General features: G+C 47.2%; 1 long non-coding RNA gene across 1 annotated transcript; it reads left to right on the top strand.

Moving 5' to 3' along the window:
• Positions 1-57: 57 nt before the first annotated feature.
• Positions 58-6,607, top strand: LOC142930576 (uncharacterized). Its single transcript, XR_012946539.1, has 3 exons — positions 58-486; positions 4,059-4,272; positions 4,415-6,607. It is a non-coding gene; the product is annotated as an uncharacterized LOC142930576 (long non-coding RNA).
• The last annotated feature ends 12,154 nt before the right edge of the window (positions 6,608-18,761 follow it).

Below are 18,761 nucleotides of genomic sequence, written 5' to 3'. Positions count from 1 at the left end.
GAACCCACGACCTCCCGTATACCAAGCGAGGTAGTTAACATCTCTTAGCCACCGCGACGCCCTCTATCTCACACAGACGGAGCAGGTGGAGTCCACGTTTGACGGCCTCAAGGTGCACCTAGCCTGGCACAAAAGGGGCCGTGGCCATCACGGCCGCAGGAACAGCCCACGGGAGACGAAACGCCATCGATTCAAGAATCGCGATAGCGAATCGCTCACACCGAACGCCTCGGAATCGACAGTCGACGCCGTCGAGTGGTGACGTCACGCACGTGCGACGGCCACTCGGAACGCCAAATGACATCACCGATGACCTCGAACTTCCGAGACCTGAGGGGACTACGAGGGTCCGCGTCAAACCGCGCGTCTGGGCACATGCATCGCCGCTTTTGCGTGCCGTCACGTGAGCTCGCCAGCCGTGCGGGCTCGCACCCTGGCCACATCGAAAGCGAAGGGCGCGGGGCGAGTGACGTCACAGAGTCACAGGTAAGACGTGACGTCACGTTGTGCCCCCCCCCCCCCCTAACAAACATGCCAGATTTTGATTTAAAGCTTTCGTGACTGCAGTAATTCATATTCTTAGTTTTTTCGGTAAAGTCACATTGAAGAGAAACAACAAAATAATAAAATATATATAAAACAATAAAAAAAATTCTCACGACGTTTCGACCATAACTCAAACGGTCATCTTCAGGTGTGTTGGTTTTCATAAATGTATTTTTAAACGGCGCATTTATTTATTTATAAAAAAAAGACGTTAGCGTCACGCGCAGCGATTTGGCAGTTTACCCAGGACTAGTCCATCTATATTTTGAAAAGAGGAGGGGGGAGACGAAATTTTATAATGTATGCTGTCTGAAAGCCAATGTAAGCGTGAACAATCAATTAAGAACGAAATGGTTTATCAAATCTTTCCATTTCAGTTCTTAATTGATTGTTCACGCTTACATTGGCTTTCAGACAGCATACATTATAAAATTTCGTCTCCCCCCTCCTCTTTTCAAAATATAGATGGACTAGTCCTGGGTAAACTGCCAAATCGCTGCGCGTGACGCTAACGTCCTTTTTTTTAATAAATAAATAAATGCGCCGTTTAAAAATAAATTTATGCAAACCAACACACCTGAAGATGACCGTTTGAGTTATGGTCGAAACGTCGTGAGAATTTTTTTTATTGTTTTATATATATTTTATTATTTTGTTGTTTCTCTTCAACGTGACTTTACCGAAAAAACTAAGAATATAAACATGCCAGATGTAGAGGTTTTTAACCTCTTAAAGCTTTCGGTCTAAGGGGCCGTCTCACGGCGTCACAAAAAGTCAGACCCCCCTCAAATATGACGTCACAAAGCTCTGCCCCACCCCCCAAAACCATATTTTCATTTTGAAAGTAAAACATGCTTCAAATCGCTTTAAACTATTGTCATTGTAGTGCGTATTTAATGTGGCGCTGCACTCTGATGTTGTAGGAGAAAAAAGTCTATTTAATTAAGTAGAATGTGTCTATATTTATTTAAGTTGCGCATTTTGATGTGACGTCACATTTCTCAACCCCCCCCCCTCGTCACATCGGCACAAATGTCTGACCCCCCCCCCCTAGGTGCGTGACGTCATTTATGGACGGCCCCTAAGGTCACGTTGCGGATGAACATTTACAATTTTCCCGTGACAGTTTACGAAAAAGTTTTAGGGTCATTTACATATTTGCAGCATTATAATAATTGTGGTAAGGGAGCGATTTTGACTTAAACTTTAGTGACTGCAGGAATTCATATTCTATGGTTCTTTCGTTAAAGTAACTTTTTTTGGTAAATTCACTTTTTAATCGGTAAAATCACTTTTTAATCGGTAAAATCACTTTTTAATCACTTTTTATATTTTTGCTATCTACCTGACTTACCGAAAGAACCATAGAATAATGGAGACGATGTCACGGGCTGTTGGCTGTGAAAATAAACACGATTCGGAATTACGGATAAATCCGAAATTCAGAATTGCATCCTGAGTACAGATCATTGGCGACAGCCCCAACGTTTGATAAGCTTACAATTATAAATGCTAATCTACAGCCCTTTGGCGATTCACTTCGTTATGAAGGCCGCTCCCCCCATGCAGTGTCTCTCGCGGGGGTTCTTCACCATATTTCACCACGGCTGCTCTGTGTGGGTCGATTAAGGCGCGGAGCATAGAAGTACAGTACAATGATGAATCCTGCTGCACTGTCCTCCTTTTGGCATGGTAGACACAGGGCGGCGAGACGCTGCATGAAGATCGAATAAAAATGTGTCAATAGCGAGTTTAATGCTAGAGATTCATACCTGTCAACCCCTTATCAGTGCCCTACCTTATTACAGACCAATTCAGACATTATTGATTACCCAGTGTCCTTATAAATCTCAACGTTCATCCTACAAAGTCCCATCATAAGGGAGAAACACAAACAAATAGATATTTTGTTGCCCGTATTTAAATGTCTGTATGCCGTACGGACCTGAAAACTCAATTTCCCTGTACAAGAATACGGAGAGAACTGTATGGGTTGACAGGTTTGTAGATTTAGAAGGAAAAAAAAGCAAATTTAAAGTCACGGTTATTCCGACTAATAACGTAGCCTTGTGTTACAACACGCGGTGCATGACGGGAGCCGGCACACGGGGCCACGTCACAGTGCGCGGTGCATGCTGGGGGCTGGCTGTGTGAAGCCGTTGAAGCTATGCACCAAGGCAGGGGGATTTCACACTCCGCTGGTGGTGATGTTTATTTACTGGGCCTGGCAGTTGGTTAAAAAAAAACACATTCATTCCAACTGAGGTTGAAAGCGTTAATGCGGTTTCATTCACCGCAAGGCCACCGCGGGTGCCCTGGTGGGCCCCAGGGGCCTTAGTCCGGCACCTGACCTGCGGCCCCCACCGACGATACACAAAGAGTGAAAACACCCCCCATTGTCATCATTATCGTGCTGCTGTAAAACCCAACAATGGTTTCAAATGTGTGGTGGCCCTCACCACACTCCCGATGATGTCTTATCGGCGAAAGTGGGCCCCTCCTTCTGAAAATTACTGAAGAACACTGCCATTAATGTATTCCCTCTATTCGTCTATTTCTGTCCGTCTGTAGCGGTAAGTCTCGATAACTCCTTATCGATCCAATACGAATATATATTGCTGTGATTTGTAGTGACTCGCCCTTCAGGAAACACGGCCAGATTGATCAAATAGTTGCCTAAAACTGCACTAAATATAAAAGCCAGCTTCTCACGCATTAACAGACAATGTTCCATCCTTTGACTGCCACTCCACCAATAAAGTGGGTATCATGAACCCAACAATCTCACCTCCGATTAGCACGGTTGGCTACGTACGGTGCAAAAGAAGTTCAACATACATATAACTAGCAGCAGATCTATTAAGTGGTATCACCAATTTATCCCACAAGAACCACGTAAAAATATATAATTTACGACCGAACATCACAATGCAGGACCCTCCTAAATGTGTGTCTTGGTGATTCATTGAGGTGTTGCTGCATAAACTTCGTGCATTTGTTATAGGCCAGGTGTGTCCAAACTTTAATTCCATAAGTGTTTTCAGAATCACCACCACCTCTGTGCTACAGTCCTCACACCTCAGGCCTGCACCTCCACAACACATTACAACACAGTCGATATGGTGTCCAAGACCATTCACTAAATTATATCACGCACTCGCACAAACGAATTAACTTTAGCACTGTCATTTAATTTCAGAGCCACGGTGGTACTTTTTTATATATGTCCTCAGGTTTTTCCCTCCATGTAAAAAAAAAACATGCGTTTAAGAGTATTGGGCTGCTAGAAATGTCCACGTGATAAGCCACTGTATGAGCTCTCATTTGTGATAGCCAGGTTGCTTCTGAAAAAGAGCGTTATAGCTCAGTGGGCCTTACGTGGTAAAATAAAATATAGTTTATAGTTTAATGGTACGATGAAGGGACGCGAGTTCGTGGGCCAGATTTTGCCTCTTAAGAGCCCTGTTGTTGCAGGTGTACATGATGGCGTTTCCACTGCCCCTTGTTCCCAGGTCGCGGATGCTGCCTCCTCACCCCTTGTCCGGCGCGGCACGTGGCGCCGTTCCCTGTCCCCAGCCGCACGCCTCGCCATCCTCCTGGGTCCCCAGAGCTTCAGCCCTGATGCGGAGTCTGCGGGACAGGAGGCACAGGGCCAAGGCAGCCATCCGTCGAATGAAACGCAACCTGACGCCAGCGTCAAAGGCGTGGACGAGGACACGCAACACGGTGCCCGACATGCTGATGGTTATGATGATGGTTATGATGGTCATGATGATGGTTATGATGATGGTTATGATGGTCATGATGATGGTTATGATGAAGGTCATGATGATGGTTATGATGGTCATGATGATGGTTATCATGGCAGGATGTGAGTGCCATGCTCATGCACCTTGACCTGAGACCGGGAGACGTGGTGCTGGAGGCCGGGTCGGGGAGTGGAGCCATGATGCTGATGCTGTCCGGTGCAGGTGACCCCTCCCGCTGCACCGTTTGATTCACCCACGTTTACCACGCCACATTTCACCATGCCGCGCTTCACCGTGGGATACTTCACCGTGCGCCGGGGGTCGGCAACCAGAATAACAAGAAGATACTTTTTTTTCCAATTCGGTAAAATAAAACCTCAATATTTCAAAAGAGCCACAATGGATGTGAATACGAGACGGTGGTCCTTAATAAATAGCGTCACGAAAACAGTCCTTAATGAGCCACAGGTTGGTGACCCCTGTCCATGGCAAACTGGGCTTCCATGGCAAACTGGACTTCCATGGTAAACTGGGTTTCCATGGCAAACTGGACTTCAATGGTCAACTGGACTTCCACGGACAGGGGCCGGCAAACAAAATAACAAGAATAGCCATTTTTTGGAATTCAGTAAAAAAACAACTCTATTTCAAGAGCCACAACACAGTCTCCGGAGCTACAGGTCTTGCCGACCTCTGGCCATGCCACACTTTATAATGCTGCATGAATAAAACGACTTTTTCTCATGTAGCCTTGAACAAACCGTTGGGGTAAGTTCTGTTGGCAAGCACCTATTAATACCTGCACAGCGTACAATGTGGTGGTGTGGTTAGCGCCAGGTCTGGTATTGTTGCCCTTCCTCAGTGCGGATTTTTGGTACATTGTATCAGGTACTCGTTTGAGGCCGACTCGCCCTAGAGGAGGCCCATATCACGTTTTGGATATCCATGGATTGTATGTTGAACTTATTTCGCACCGTACTTAGCCAACCGGGATAATCGGAGGTGCAGGGAAAGATACAACAAACTAAACACAAAATTCAGTTCTAAAGAAATTAGTTTTCAATCTAGATTTAAAGTGCAAAGCTGCAGTGGCGGCGTTAGCGATGGTCGGGAATTGATGCCACATCGCTGGCTTTGTAGGGCAGTATATAAACACACTTTTACAACTATTAAAAAATAAGAATAGGTTAAACACTTTCTGGCAATAAAACAGGTATTAAGATGTTCAAACACCAAATAGAAACCTTTTTCAAGGAATCATGTCTGCATTGTTGTGGTGAACATGTAAACAAACATGCTCTGATAATATATGCATTGTCTTTGAAACTGATTGGCCGACACCAGAGACAGCCTTCTTTAGGGCCTAGTCTCAACCAGTGTTAGGCCAAAGCAAAACGCAAAAAGAGGAACAGCACGAAGACAATGCCACTATCGGAGCATTTAAAGCTCGGGGTGAGCATCTACAAAATGGGACCTTTTTTTCCAGTATCAAAATATGAAAAACTACGAAGAGGTTTTACCCTCTCTGACACTGTTACAACTCGTAGTCAAGCCACTGATTGTATATATGAATGTTGAACTTCTTTCGCACCATACGTAATCATCTGTGCTCATCGGAGGTGCAGTGAGGGAGGGACCAGAAACTAAACACAAAAAGCAGTTCTAAAGAAATTAGTTTTCCATCTCTAAGAAATTAGATTTCAATCTAAGAAATTCGTTTTCAATTAGATTCGACTCGCAACCGCATGATGCGCATCACTTCGACATGGCCCACAAGCAATATCCGTCACTGTGAGCATCTTAGCCGCACTAATCAGGTACTAGAGGGAAATATTTTTGACCTGGCTATAGCATGGTGTTTCTAATTTTAGTCCGCTTCTGTCACAGCCAAAGGCCCTAGCAGTGACAGAACAATTTCTGATTTGCAACCCCACCTAATTTACTCCTGGTATAAGCACAACCGTTTATTATAAACGCGCTGTGCATTGTGGCAGCTGACCGTAAACGCAACGGAGGTGGGCGCACATGTCAGCAAGGTTTATAATAAACGGTTGTGCTTATACCAGGAGTAAATTAGGTGGGGTTTCAAATCAGAAATTGTTCTGTCACTGCTAGGGCCTTCAGCTGTGACAGAAGCGGACTAAAATTAGAAACACCATGTTATAGCCAGGAAAAAAATATTTCCCTCTAGTACCTGATTAGTGCGGCTAAGATGCTCACAGTGATGGATATTGCTTGTGGGCCATGTCGAAGTGATGGGTTTCACGTGGTCGCGAGCCGTATCAAATTGAAACCTCATTTCTTAGATTGAAATGTTGATTTATTAAAGATTGAAATCTAATTTCTTTAGAACTGATCTTTGTGCATTTAGTTTCTGGTCCTTTCCCCCGCACCTCCGATTTGTGCGGTTGGCGACGTATGGCGCAAAAAGAAGTTCAACATACACACGTACACACACAGAGCCCCATACTCTTCTGCGCTACATTTGCATCGGCCACAACACGCCACTTCAGTGGCAGACGGGTGACTGCGCAGCGCCGATGCGGGCGCACTCAGGACCACCTGCCCCACGTGTGCACGTGCGCTTGTGCAGCATCACGCAGGCCGTGGATGTGGCGGCCACCGTTCGGTCAGAGCGGCTGCCGGTGAGCGTCGAGCTAATGCTGGAGGTGTCCCACTGAAGCTGGGTCATCAATTCCCGCGCTGCACAGAGACGGCAGTCCCTACATGAGACCCACGCGGGTCGGCGAGCTGGACGAGGGGGACGGAGGTGAGTGTGGTGCGGCGAGGCCTCAACACCGCCCAGCCCACAGTAGCTGGGTCTGTGCCACGACCTGTGACTGAGCCGTTACCACACTGCTAATGGCACCCGGGCTTTGCTAATGATCTCCTCAGCCAACCTTCACCACGCTACCCACGGAAATTGTCATCCCATGGCTTGTCGATGAACCTTCACACCACCCACAGTAGCTGGCTCCGTGTCACGATCTGTTACTATGCCTTCACCACACTGCTCACGGTGTGGAGAGATGATGACCAATCGTCTGGATTTAAGAAGAGGTATTGAGAGTGGCTGTGTCCACGTTGGTGGGATGCGAGGGCGTGTGTTGTGCCCAGGAGGTCGCGAGGGTTTTGGGCGACAGTAACCCTTCTCCCCTCCCACGTATTTTTTAAACAGGGTTAGAGAAGCCATCGCTTCACTGGTGGGTGGTGGACGCCGCCGTGCCACTGTGGGCGGTGTGTATAAAGGGTAGGCGATCACGTCTGGTGCAGAGGCTCAGGTGAGTTGGCATCGGCAAACTTCATTGCACGTGAGTTCTTAACCATTTTACCCATCCCGAGGCGGTCTGCAAGTTGCTGGGTGCGGTGTCCCGTTCGCCGCCGAATGTCAGAACGTGCAAGCGGTTCGCCGTTAGTTTCATTTAGAGAGGCGTAGCGCTGTTGTTTTTAAAGACATTGCACTCACCGCAGAGAACCGTAGCGACACGACCGAACTCTACGATAGCTGGCGCCAAACTATGCCACATGCCCTCCCACATGACCTTGTGGGAGCCTCGGGTACGTCTTCCGACCTGAAGACGTACCTAATAAAATTATTTTCTTTAGATTTTTTCTCATTATTTCGTTCTGATGACGTACACATACGTCACCGGAATGGGAGAGGGTTAACAGTCAACATAATATTGACTGTTAAGAAACGTAAGTGTGCTCGGGCAGCAGGGCGCATCGTCATTGGCGTGGATGATGATCGGCGATCGAGACTAAAGGAGCAGCGGTTGCCAAAAAAATGGAAACGCGGCCAGGAGAGGACATCCACCACGGAGATGGAGCAAAGGAATCAGTTTGTGTGCTGGAGTTTGGGGAGTTGTTGCATCGTAGGACCTTGAGGGGTGAAAACGGCATGGAGAGATCTTAATACAGCAATGTTTAGATCATGGTCGATGATGATGTGTCAGACTCCCACCTTGCAAGGTGATGAGGTAATCGATAGCAGTACAGTCTAGAGAATTACTACTGCAAATAACGTGTGCTATGTGACTATATATTGCGTATGAGTGTATATCATATGCATGTGTATTTATCTTTGATACTTTTAAGGGTTGTGCATGTGTATTGCTGTGTTTACATGCATAGTGAGTTCAACTGAGTCACAGAAGTACTCCTTGGAGAAAACACATTAATACCAAAACAAAGGGGTAACTGCCCCTTCACCAGATAACAACCTCCGGTGGTGGACCACCAGGCTAACTACACTAATTACACCGTAACTAGCTACATGACCACCAGGCTAACTACACTAATTACACCGTAACTAGCTACATGACCACCAGGCTAACTACACTAATTACATCGTAACTAGCTACATGACCACCAGGCTAACTACACTAATTACACCGTAACTAGCTACATGACCACCAGGCTAACTACACTAATTACACCGTAACTAGCTACATGACCACCAGGCTAACTACACTAATTACACCGTAACTAGCTACATGACCACCAGGCTAACTACACTAATTACATCGTAACTAGCTACATGACCACCAGGCTAACTACACTAATTACACTGTAACTAGCTATGCGACCACCAGGCTAACTACACTAATTACATCGTAACTAGCTACATGACCACCAGGCTAACTACACTAATTACACTGTAACTAGCTATGTGACCACCAGGCTAACTGCACTTATTACACTGTATCTAGTATGTGACCACCAGGCTAACTACACTAATTACACCGTAACTAGCTACGTGACCACCAGGCTAACTGCACTAATTACATTGGGAGTAGCTACAGCGGACAGGACCCCAGCTCGCGTCCAGGTCCACGTGTTGGTGACTTTTCTCAGACGTCAAGCGTAGATCTTCAGGATAACAACAGCAACGCCGAATCCCGGTCCCTCTGGGGACCCGGCTTATATCCTCACTGGTCGTGGCTGGCTCCGCCCTTGGCCACGACCACCTTCTCGAATCCGCTCGCCGGTTTTCGACCCGACACGTGACCACCCCTAGCCCCCACCTGGGCGCCCTGTGTAGACTTTACCGGCCACGTGTCCTTCGGGGTCAACCAGAGTGCCATGGCCCTTTGTAATCCCATTCCCATGGCCGGCACTCTCACACCCTACCCTGTAGGGGTCGGCACTGCACGCAGAGCGTGGTGCCATCCATCACTGCCAGTCAGCTCTCACCGAGCCCCTCTAGGGCCGGTACTGCACCCACATAAACGTGGTGCCCACGATATCAATACATCGCACGGCGTGCCTCACTAGAGCCGGCATCACACAGTGACATCGATGATGTCACTATACATGTACAACCCCATGACCGACAAGGCATGGAAAGTTATTTTTTATAAGAACCCATTGAGAGGAGTCTGCTCTTATTCAAGAGAGCTTCGTGTGGAGTAGATGGGCTGGTGATCTGTATTTGCAGGTTCATGTCATTTGAATTTCTGTATCGTATATATTTTGTTAAGGTGAAGTTAAATGATAATGCGTGGATTGTATTTTTTTCACAGCTTTCCTCATCAAGCTGCGAAAGATACTGCCAGAATAACCACGCAAGGATGCCTTCAACCAGCGGTGGATTAACACAGGGATGCGAATTATTCTTACCGAATGTATGATGCTAATTCCTTTGCCTGAACGATGTTAATAAATATTTTGTATTACGACGTTTGTAATATGTGTGGTTTGTGTGTGACGCCCTGAGCTGATTCAGCATTGCCCAAGTATTTTGAGCTTGCAACACATAGACCTCCATTCAGTCGCACACACTCATAGGCCTACACTTGGGAGGCAAGGGTTGGTGGGGCCTGCAGTTTTAGTTGTTGCAAATCCTAAACTCACTTGCACTTTGTGGTGGTCAGGAGATAGTGCGGCTAGTGGGATTGTGAACCCATTTGTGTCTCAAACTTTAAGTCTTAACCTTTAAGTTTTAACCTCTCATAGCATGGGTTTTCTCCGAATACACCGATTCTTTCCTACATCTCTAAACAAGAAATAGACGTCCAGGAGGGGCGGGTCAGAACGGTGCAACAAACAATACAAACAAATCACTGAATAAATTTTTTTCTATCTTACCAGGTAAAGCCAACTGAGCAATTCGCCTATTTTTCAGAAGCGACCTGGCTACAGATGATCGCTCAACAAAGTGGCTTATCACGTGGATAATTTATCAAAGCAAAATGGTCTTAAATAAATGATCGAAACTAAAAACGAAGGATTTTGGACCAAACGTCATAATTTTGCGAGGGTTTTTGTAGAGCAAGGGGGGGGATGCCTCCCAGCCGAGGCACCACCGAGTCGGGGACCCCGGTAAGAACTTCTAGACAGTCTCAAAAGCTGAGGAGGTTGGGAGGGAAAATGCACAGGCCTGCGAGAAACTAAGGTGTGTGGTGAGGGCGTGGGGCACGAATTACTTCAGTGAATTGCTGAGGCAGGACGGTGGACTGTGCTGTGTGTGCGATTCGGAACAACAGTTGATTTACCGGGACGACTCGTGTGCACCCCGTTGGTGAGATGTTAACTACCTCGCCTGGTATACAGGAGATCGTGGGTTCGACCGCGACCTTGACGCCTGCTGTGTATTTGAAGTTTGTGGTGTTTCTCTCCCCGTGATTTGTGTGGATTTTCCTTTTGATCCTCCGCTTCCCCTCCCCACATTTAGAATCAATGTGCGTTTCGAGTATTTGGCTGCTATAAATATTTACGTGATATGCCACTTCGTTGAGCTATGATTTGTGATAGCCAGTTCCCTTCTGAAAAAGAGCTACATAGCTCAGTGGGCTTTACCTGGTAAAATAAAATAGTAAAATAGCCATACTCTGGTTCTTTCAGTAAAGTCACGTAGGTAAAGAAAATAAAAAAAAAGATAAAAATTAATTTTAGCTGTGATTTTCACACCTGATGATGATGATTGCTTGTGTTGCAATAGTAACGTCGTGATTTAATTTAGTTGATTTATTTTTATCTTTTATATTATTTTCTTTACCTACGTGACTTTACCGAAAGAACCAGAGCATGGATCCTTGCAGTCACGAAAACTTCAAATCTAGAATGAGTAAAATAGCCTTCAATAATAGAGTTGTTTTGGGCTTAGATCGCGTAAATATATAAAGGTGTCGTTAAACCCCGCCACCAGCCGACACAGGCAACTCTAGTAAGGGTTGTCACGTAATCAAAAAGTGCCAATTCGTCACTATTACAGCACACCGGTGTGTTGGAGAGCCAAGCCACAACATTTACAATCTGAGTACGACGTTTCGCAACTAATTACAACTAGCTTAAGTCAACTCCGTATCAGTGTCCTTTGTCGTTCCTTACATAGAGGCGTAGATGTGGTAACCACACTTCTACACTCTTGCGCAAAGTGGGGTGGGGGGGTTACTGAGGCAACGTATATTATGCGAGCCCTTTATTTGATCATGTCCTTCCTGTCTATTGTGTATTAAAATATCCGTACCAACTTTAAATAGGCTAATTTCCCCCCGTCCGCCCCCCCCCCCCCCCCACTTTGCGCAAGAGCGAAGAAGTGCAGTTACCACATCCACGCCTCTATATATTGGTCGCGAAAGTCTACGTGTTAAACTAAAATAGCCTTGTTGGCTGATGGCCCTCATTCTGTACACATCTCGGGATAATCCACTCACCGGTAATGTTCTCATCATTAGGTTTCTGGCCTGCTCGTGTCGCTGTGGATGTTGAATTGGCCGTTCGTAAATGTGTTGTTTTTGCTATCTTTGTATATTTTTTACCAATTGTGATTTATGGTCGCCACCATTAGCATTCGGCCAAAGTAATTGGCAAAGGTCGCGCTCAAAAAATTACCTCCTTCAAAGTCGAGACCATACCTGTCAACTCCGTATCAGTGTCCTACCTTATTACAGACCCATTCAGATCTTATTGGTCATCTCCGTGCCCTAGGCGCTCTGCTCCTCCCACTCAGCTTAAAAGACGCTGCAAAGCTTGGCAGTGTTCACTGAAGCATTGTCCTGCTGACAGTTCTGTTTCTTCACCTGAGGAAGGCTACTTGTGTTGTGGCCGAAACGTCTTCAGAATTTCATGTTATTCTGTTTTATTTTTGTTATTTTCTTTCCATTCTACGTGACTTTACCGAAAGAACCAAGAAGATGAATCCCTGCAGTCACGAAAGCTTTAAATCGAAACATTGCCACACCGCTCCGCACACAGCTGACGTGGCATTCTTCAGAGAGGACGCTTTAAAAATCTGCTCCTTGTTACATGCTGTCTCGCGTGAATTTGAAGCGCCATTAAAATCGATGGAAATGTTTCTACATTTGCGTAAAGTGACTTGCGTAATTGTGACTTCAAGGAGCATCATCATAGCATTTGACACACACTTTGGAACAAATTCCGTGCCCGTTAAATGCAGCTACCTTACAACATGAACTGGTCCTGGGAATCCCACTCCCTTCGCCAACGCCCGCACTGACCAGCACCATGTATGGTTTAACACCCCCCCCTCCCCCACGACTGACATGGTGAGAGAGGGGGGGCCCTCGTTACAATACGCTGTGCATTGTGGCAGCTGGCCGTAAACGCAACGGAGGTGGGCGCACATGTCAGCAAGGTTTATAATAAACGGTTGTGCTTATGTAGTGGAGTAGGAAGGTGCGTAGCACAAACAGCGTGATTACCTGATCACACAGACAGTACGGGTTATCTTGGATCAGCCTGTAGTGAAGGCGAATACAGTGCAGGTTATATTAGGGCAATTAAGCTGGGGTAGCCGTGGACGGCTGTGATTGGTTGGTGCTGTTGCTGGGGCTGGAGAGGCGTCTGGAAGTCTGGCGAGAAACAGGTGCGACGGTCACGCGGAGCGCCGTTGGGACGCGGGTTAATTAATTGGGGGTGTAATGAGAGCGGGTATAAGAGCGGGAGTTGGAGTCAACAGAGGGGAGTTGAGTTGAAGGGAGTTGAGCTTGGAGATGGGTTGAAGTTAGAGAGCTTGGGAGAGTTGGAGTGAAGAGTTGAAGGGTGGAGTTGCTGAGTGCAAAGTCGATGTGTGCGAAGTCGCTGTGTGCGAAGACGCTGTGTTCGAAATCGCTGTGTGTGAAGACACTGTGTGTGAAGTTGCTGTGTATGAAGACGCTGTGTGCGAAGTCGCTGTGTGCGAAGGCGCTGTGTGCGAAGTCGCTGTGTGCGAAGACGCTGTGTGCGTAGTCGCTGTGTGCGAAGACGCTGTGTGTGAAGACGCTGTGTGCGAAGACGCTGTGTGCGAAGTCGCTGTGTGCGGAGTTGCTGAGACGGAGTGAGAGACGAAGCAGTTAGCAGTGGAGTGAGCATAGTGACGGTAATAACGGTGAACAGAGACAAAGCAGTTAGCAGTGGAGAGAGTATAGCGAGGGTGATAGCGGAGAGCGGAGACAAGAAGTTAATAAGGAGTAAGCGAAGTAATCGTGGGGAGTGGAGAGACAAAGGTGGCGAGCGAGTCGAGTGAAGCACGGCGAGCGAGCCGTGGCAACCAGGATACTGTGGAATGTGGAGGACATGCTGAGAGTTGTAAATAAAGCAGTGTTCGAAGAAAGACAGAAGTTGTCTGAGTGAAATTGAACACTACACTTATACCAGGAGTAAATTAGGTGGAGTTTCAAATCAGAAATTGTTCTGTCACTGCTAGGGCCTTCAGCTGTGACAGAAGCGGACTAAAATTAGAAAGACCATGCTATAGCCAGGTCAAAAATATTTCCCTCTAGTATCTGATTAGTGCGGCTAAGATGCTCACAGTGACAGATATTGCTTGTGGGCCATGTCGAAGTGATGGGTCTCACGTGGTCGCGAGCCGTATCAAGTTGAAACCTAATTTCTTCAATTGAAATGTTAATTTATTAAAGATTGAAATCTATTTTCTTTAGAACAGATCTTTCTGCATTTAGTTTCTTGTCCTTTCCTCCGCACCTCCGATTTGCGCGGTTGGCGACGTACAGCGCAAAAGACGTTCAACATCCACACGTACACACACAGAGCCCCATACTCTTCTGCGCTACATTTGCATCGGCCACAACGTGCGCCACTTCCTTTGGCAGACGGGTGGCTGCGCAGCGCCAATGCGGGCGCGCTCAGGACCACCTGCCCCACGTGTGCACGTGCGCTTGTGCAGCATCACGCAGGCCATGGATGTGGCGGCTCCCGTTCGGTCGGAGCACCTGCCGGTGAGCGTCGAGCTCGCGCTGGAGGTGTCCCACCGAAGCTGGGTCATCAATTCCCGAGCTGCACAGAGACGGCAGTCCCTACATGAGACCCACGCGGGTCGGCGAGCCGGACGAGGGGACGGAGGTGAGTGTGGTGCGGCGAGGTCTCAACACCGCCCAGCCCACAGTAGCTGGGTTTGTGCCACGACCTGTGACTGAGCCGTTACCACACTGCTCATGGCACCCGGGCTTTGCTAATGACCTCCTCAGCCAGCTTTCACCATGCTACCCACGGAAACTGTCATCCCATGGCTTGTCGGTGAACCTTCACACCACCCACAGTAGCTGGCTCCGTGTCATGATCTGTTACTATGCCTTCACCACACTGCTAACGGTGTGGAGAGATGATGACCAATCGTCTGGATTTAAGAAGAGGAATTGAGAGTGGCTGTGTCCACGTTGGTGGGATGCGAGGGCGTGTGTTGTGCCCAGGAGGAGGATTTTGGGCGAGAGTAACCCTTCTCCCCTCCACTCCCACGTATTTTTTAAACAGGGTTTGAGAAGTCATCGCTGCAGAACCCGCGGCCATTCGTCTTTCTGCCAAACTCGGAGCAATATGGGCACACAGGTGGGGGAGGCGGGGGGGAGTCCGTCTACTGTGGTGGCTTTGCGCAGCGCTTGTTGGCTCGGAGGTGTTTTCACTGGTGGGTGGTGGACGCCGCCGTGCCGCTTTGGGCAGTATGTATAAAGGGTAGGCGATCACATCTGGTGCGGAGGCTTACGTGAGTTGGCATCGGCAAACTTCATTGCACATGAGTTCTTAACCATTTTACCCATCCCGAGGCGGTCTGCAAGTTGCTGGGTGCGGTATCCCATTCGCCGCCGAATGTCAGAACGTGCAAGCGGATCGGCGTTAGTTTTCAGAGAGGCGTAGCGCCGTTGTTTTTAAAGACTTTGCACTCACCGCAGAGAACCACAGCGACACGACCTAACTCTACGATAGCTGGCGCCAAACTGTGCCACACGCCCTCCCACTTGACCTTGTGGGAGCCTCGGGTACGTCTTCCGACCTGAAGACATACCTAATAAAATTATTTTCTTTTGATTTTTTATTCTGATTTCCTTCCGATGACGTACACATACGTCACCGGAATGGGAGAGGGTTAGCAGTCAACATAATATTGACTTTTAAGAAACGTAAGTCTGCTCTGGCAGCAGGACGCATCATCATTGGCGTGGACAATGACCGGCAGTCGAGACTAAAGGAGGAGCGGTTGCCAAAAAGAGAAACGCGGCCAGGAGAGGACACCCACCACGGAGACGGAGCAATGGAATCAGTTTGTGTGCTGGAGCTTGGAGAGTTGTTGCATCGTAGGACCTTGCGGGGTGAACACGGCATGGGGAGATCTTAATACAGCAATGGTTAGATCATGGTCGATGATGATGAGGTGTCAGTCTCCCACCTTGCAAGGCGATGAGGTAATCGATAGCAGTACAGTCTAACGAATTACTACTGCAAATAACGTGTGCTATGTGACTAAATATTGCGTGTGAGTGTATATCATATGCACGTGTATTTATCTTTGTTTGATACTTTTAAGGGTTGTGCATGTGTACAAGTATTGCTGTGTTTACATGCGTAGTGAGTTCAACTGAGTCGCAGATGTACTCCTTGGAGGCAACACATTAATACCAAAACAAAGGAGTAACTGCCCTTTCACCAGATAACAACCTCCGGTGGTGGACCACCAGTCTAACTACACTAACTACACCGTAACTAGATGCATGACCACCAGAATAACTACACTAACTACACCGTAACTAGCTACATGACCACCAGGCTAACTACACTAATTACACCATAACTAGCTACATGACCACCAGGCTACTACACTTATAACACCCTAACTAGCTACGTGACCACCAGGCTAACTACACTAATTACACCGTAACTAGCTACATGACCACCATTCTAACTACACTTATTACACTGGGAGTAGCTACAGTGGACACGACCCCAGCTCGGGTCCAGGTCCATGTGTTGGTGACTTTTCTCAGACGTCGAACGTAGATCTTCAGGATAACAACAGCAATGCCGAATCCCGGTCCCTCTGGGGACCCGGCTTATATCTTCACTGGTCGTGGCTGGTTCCGCCGTTGGCCACGACCACCTTCTCGAATCCTCTCGACACGTGACCACCCCTAGCCCCCACTTGGGCGCCCTGTGTAGACTTTACCGGCCACGTGTCCTTCGGGGTCAACCAGAGTGCCATGGCCCTTTATAACCCCATTCCCATGGCCGGCACTCTCACACCCTACCCTGTAGGGGTCGGCACTGTACGCAGAGCGTGGTGCCATCCAGCACTGCCAGTTAGCGCTCACCGAGCCCCTCTAGGGCCGGTACTGCACCCACATAAAAGTGGTGCCCACGATGTCAATACATCGCACGCCGTGCCTCACTAGAGCCGGCATCACACAGTGAAATCCGTGATGTCACTATACATGTACAACCCCATGACCGACAAGGCATGGAAAGTTTTTTTACAAGAACCCATTGAGGAGTCTTCTCTTAGTCAAGAGAGCTTCGTGTGGAGTAGATAGGGTGGTGATCTCTCTTTGCAGGTTCATGTTATTTTAATTTCTGTATCGTATATTTTGTTAAGGTGAAATTAAATTATGATGCGTGGATTGTATTTTTTCACAGCTTTCCTCATCAAGCTGCGAAAGATACTGCCAGTATAACCACGCGAGGATGCCTTCAACCAGCGGTGGATTAACACAGGGTTGCGAATTATTCTTACCGAATGTATGATGCTTATTCCTTTGCCTGAACGATGTTAATAAATACTTAGTATTATGACGTTTGTAAAATGTGTGGTTTGTGTGTGACGCTCTGAGCTGTTTCAGCATTGCCCAAGTATTTTGAGCTTGCAACACATAGACCTCCATTCAGTCGCACACACTCATAGGCCTACACTTGGGAGGCAAGGGTTGGTGGGGCCTGCAGTTTTAGTTGTTGTTGCAAATCCTAAACTCACTTGCACTTTGTGGTGGTCAGGAGATAGTGCGGCAATTGGGATTGTGAACCCATTTGTGTCTCAAACTTTAAGTCTTAACCTTTAAGTTTTAACCTCTCATAGCATGGGTTTTCTCCGAATACACCGATTCTTTCCTACATCTCTAAACAAGAAACAGACGTCCAGGAGGGGCGGTTCAGAACGGTGCAACAAACAATACAAACAAATTACTGAAGAAAACTATTTTTTATATCTTACCAGGTAAAGCCCACTGAGCAATTCGCCTATTTTTCAGAAGCGACCTGGCTACAGATGATCGCTCAACAAAGTGGCGTATTACGTGGATAACTTATCAAAGCAAAATGGTCTTAAATGAATGATCGAAACTAAAAACGAAAGACTTTGGACCAAACGTCATAATTCTGCGTGGGTTTTTGGAGAGCAAGGGGGGGAAGCCTCCCAGCCGAGGCACCACCGAGTCGGGGACCCCGGTAAGAACTTCTAGACAGTCTCAAAAGCTGAGGAGGTTGGGAGGGAAAATGCACAGGCTTGCGAGAAACTAAGGTGTGTGGTGAGGGCGGGGGGCACGAATTACTTCAGTGAATTGCTGAGGCAGGACGGTGGACTGTGCTGTGTGTGCGTTTCGGAACAACAGTTTATTTACCAGGACGACTCGTGTGCACCCCGGTGGTGAGATGTTAACTACCTCGCCTGGTATACAGGAGATCGTGGGTTTGACCCCGACCTTGACGCCTGCTGTGTATTTGAAGTTTGTGGTGTTTCTCTCCCCGTGATTGTGTGGATTTTCCTCCTGATCCTCCGCTCCCCCTCCCCACATTTAGAATCAACGTGCGTTTCGAGTATTTGGCTGCTATAAATGTTTACGTGATAAGCCACTTCGTTGAGCTATGATTTGTGATAGCCAGGTCGCTTCTGAAAAAGAGCTAAATAGCTCAGTGGGCTTTGCCGGGTAAAATAAAATAGTAAAATAGCCATACGCTGGTTCTTTCGGTAAAGTCACGTAGGTAAAAAATAAAAGATAAAAATAAATTTTAGCTGTGATTTTCACACCTGATGATGATGATTGCTTGTGTTGCAATAGTAACGTCGTGATTTAATTTAATTGATTTATTTTTATCTTTTATATTATTTTCTTTACCTACGCGACTTTACCGAAAGATCCAGAGCATGGATCCTTGCAGTCACGAAAACTTCAAATCTAGAATGAGTAAAACAGCCTTCAATAATAGAGTTGTTTTGGGCTTAGATCGCGTAAATATATAAATGTG

Source organism: Petromyzon marinus, chromosome 42, assembly GCF_048934315.1.
Source record: "Petromyzon marinus isolate PM22_M1 ecotype Great Lakes invasive population chromosome 42, UKy_Petmar_22M1.pri1.0, whole genome shotgun sequence".
Classification (NCBI taxonomy): domain Eukaryota; kingdom Metazoa; phylum Chordata; class Hyperoartia; order Petromyzontiformes; family Petromyzontidae; genus Petromyzon; species Petromyzon marinus.
The sequence above is the reverse complement of the archived record's forward strand: the minus strand, read 5'-3'. Positions and strand labels throughout refer to the sequence as shown.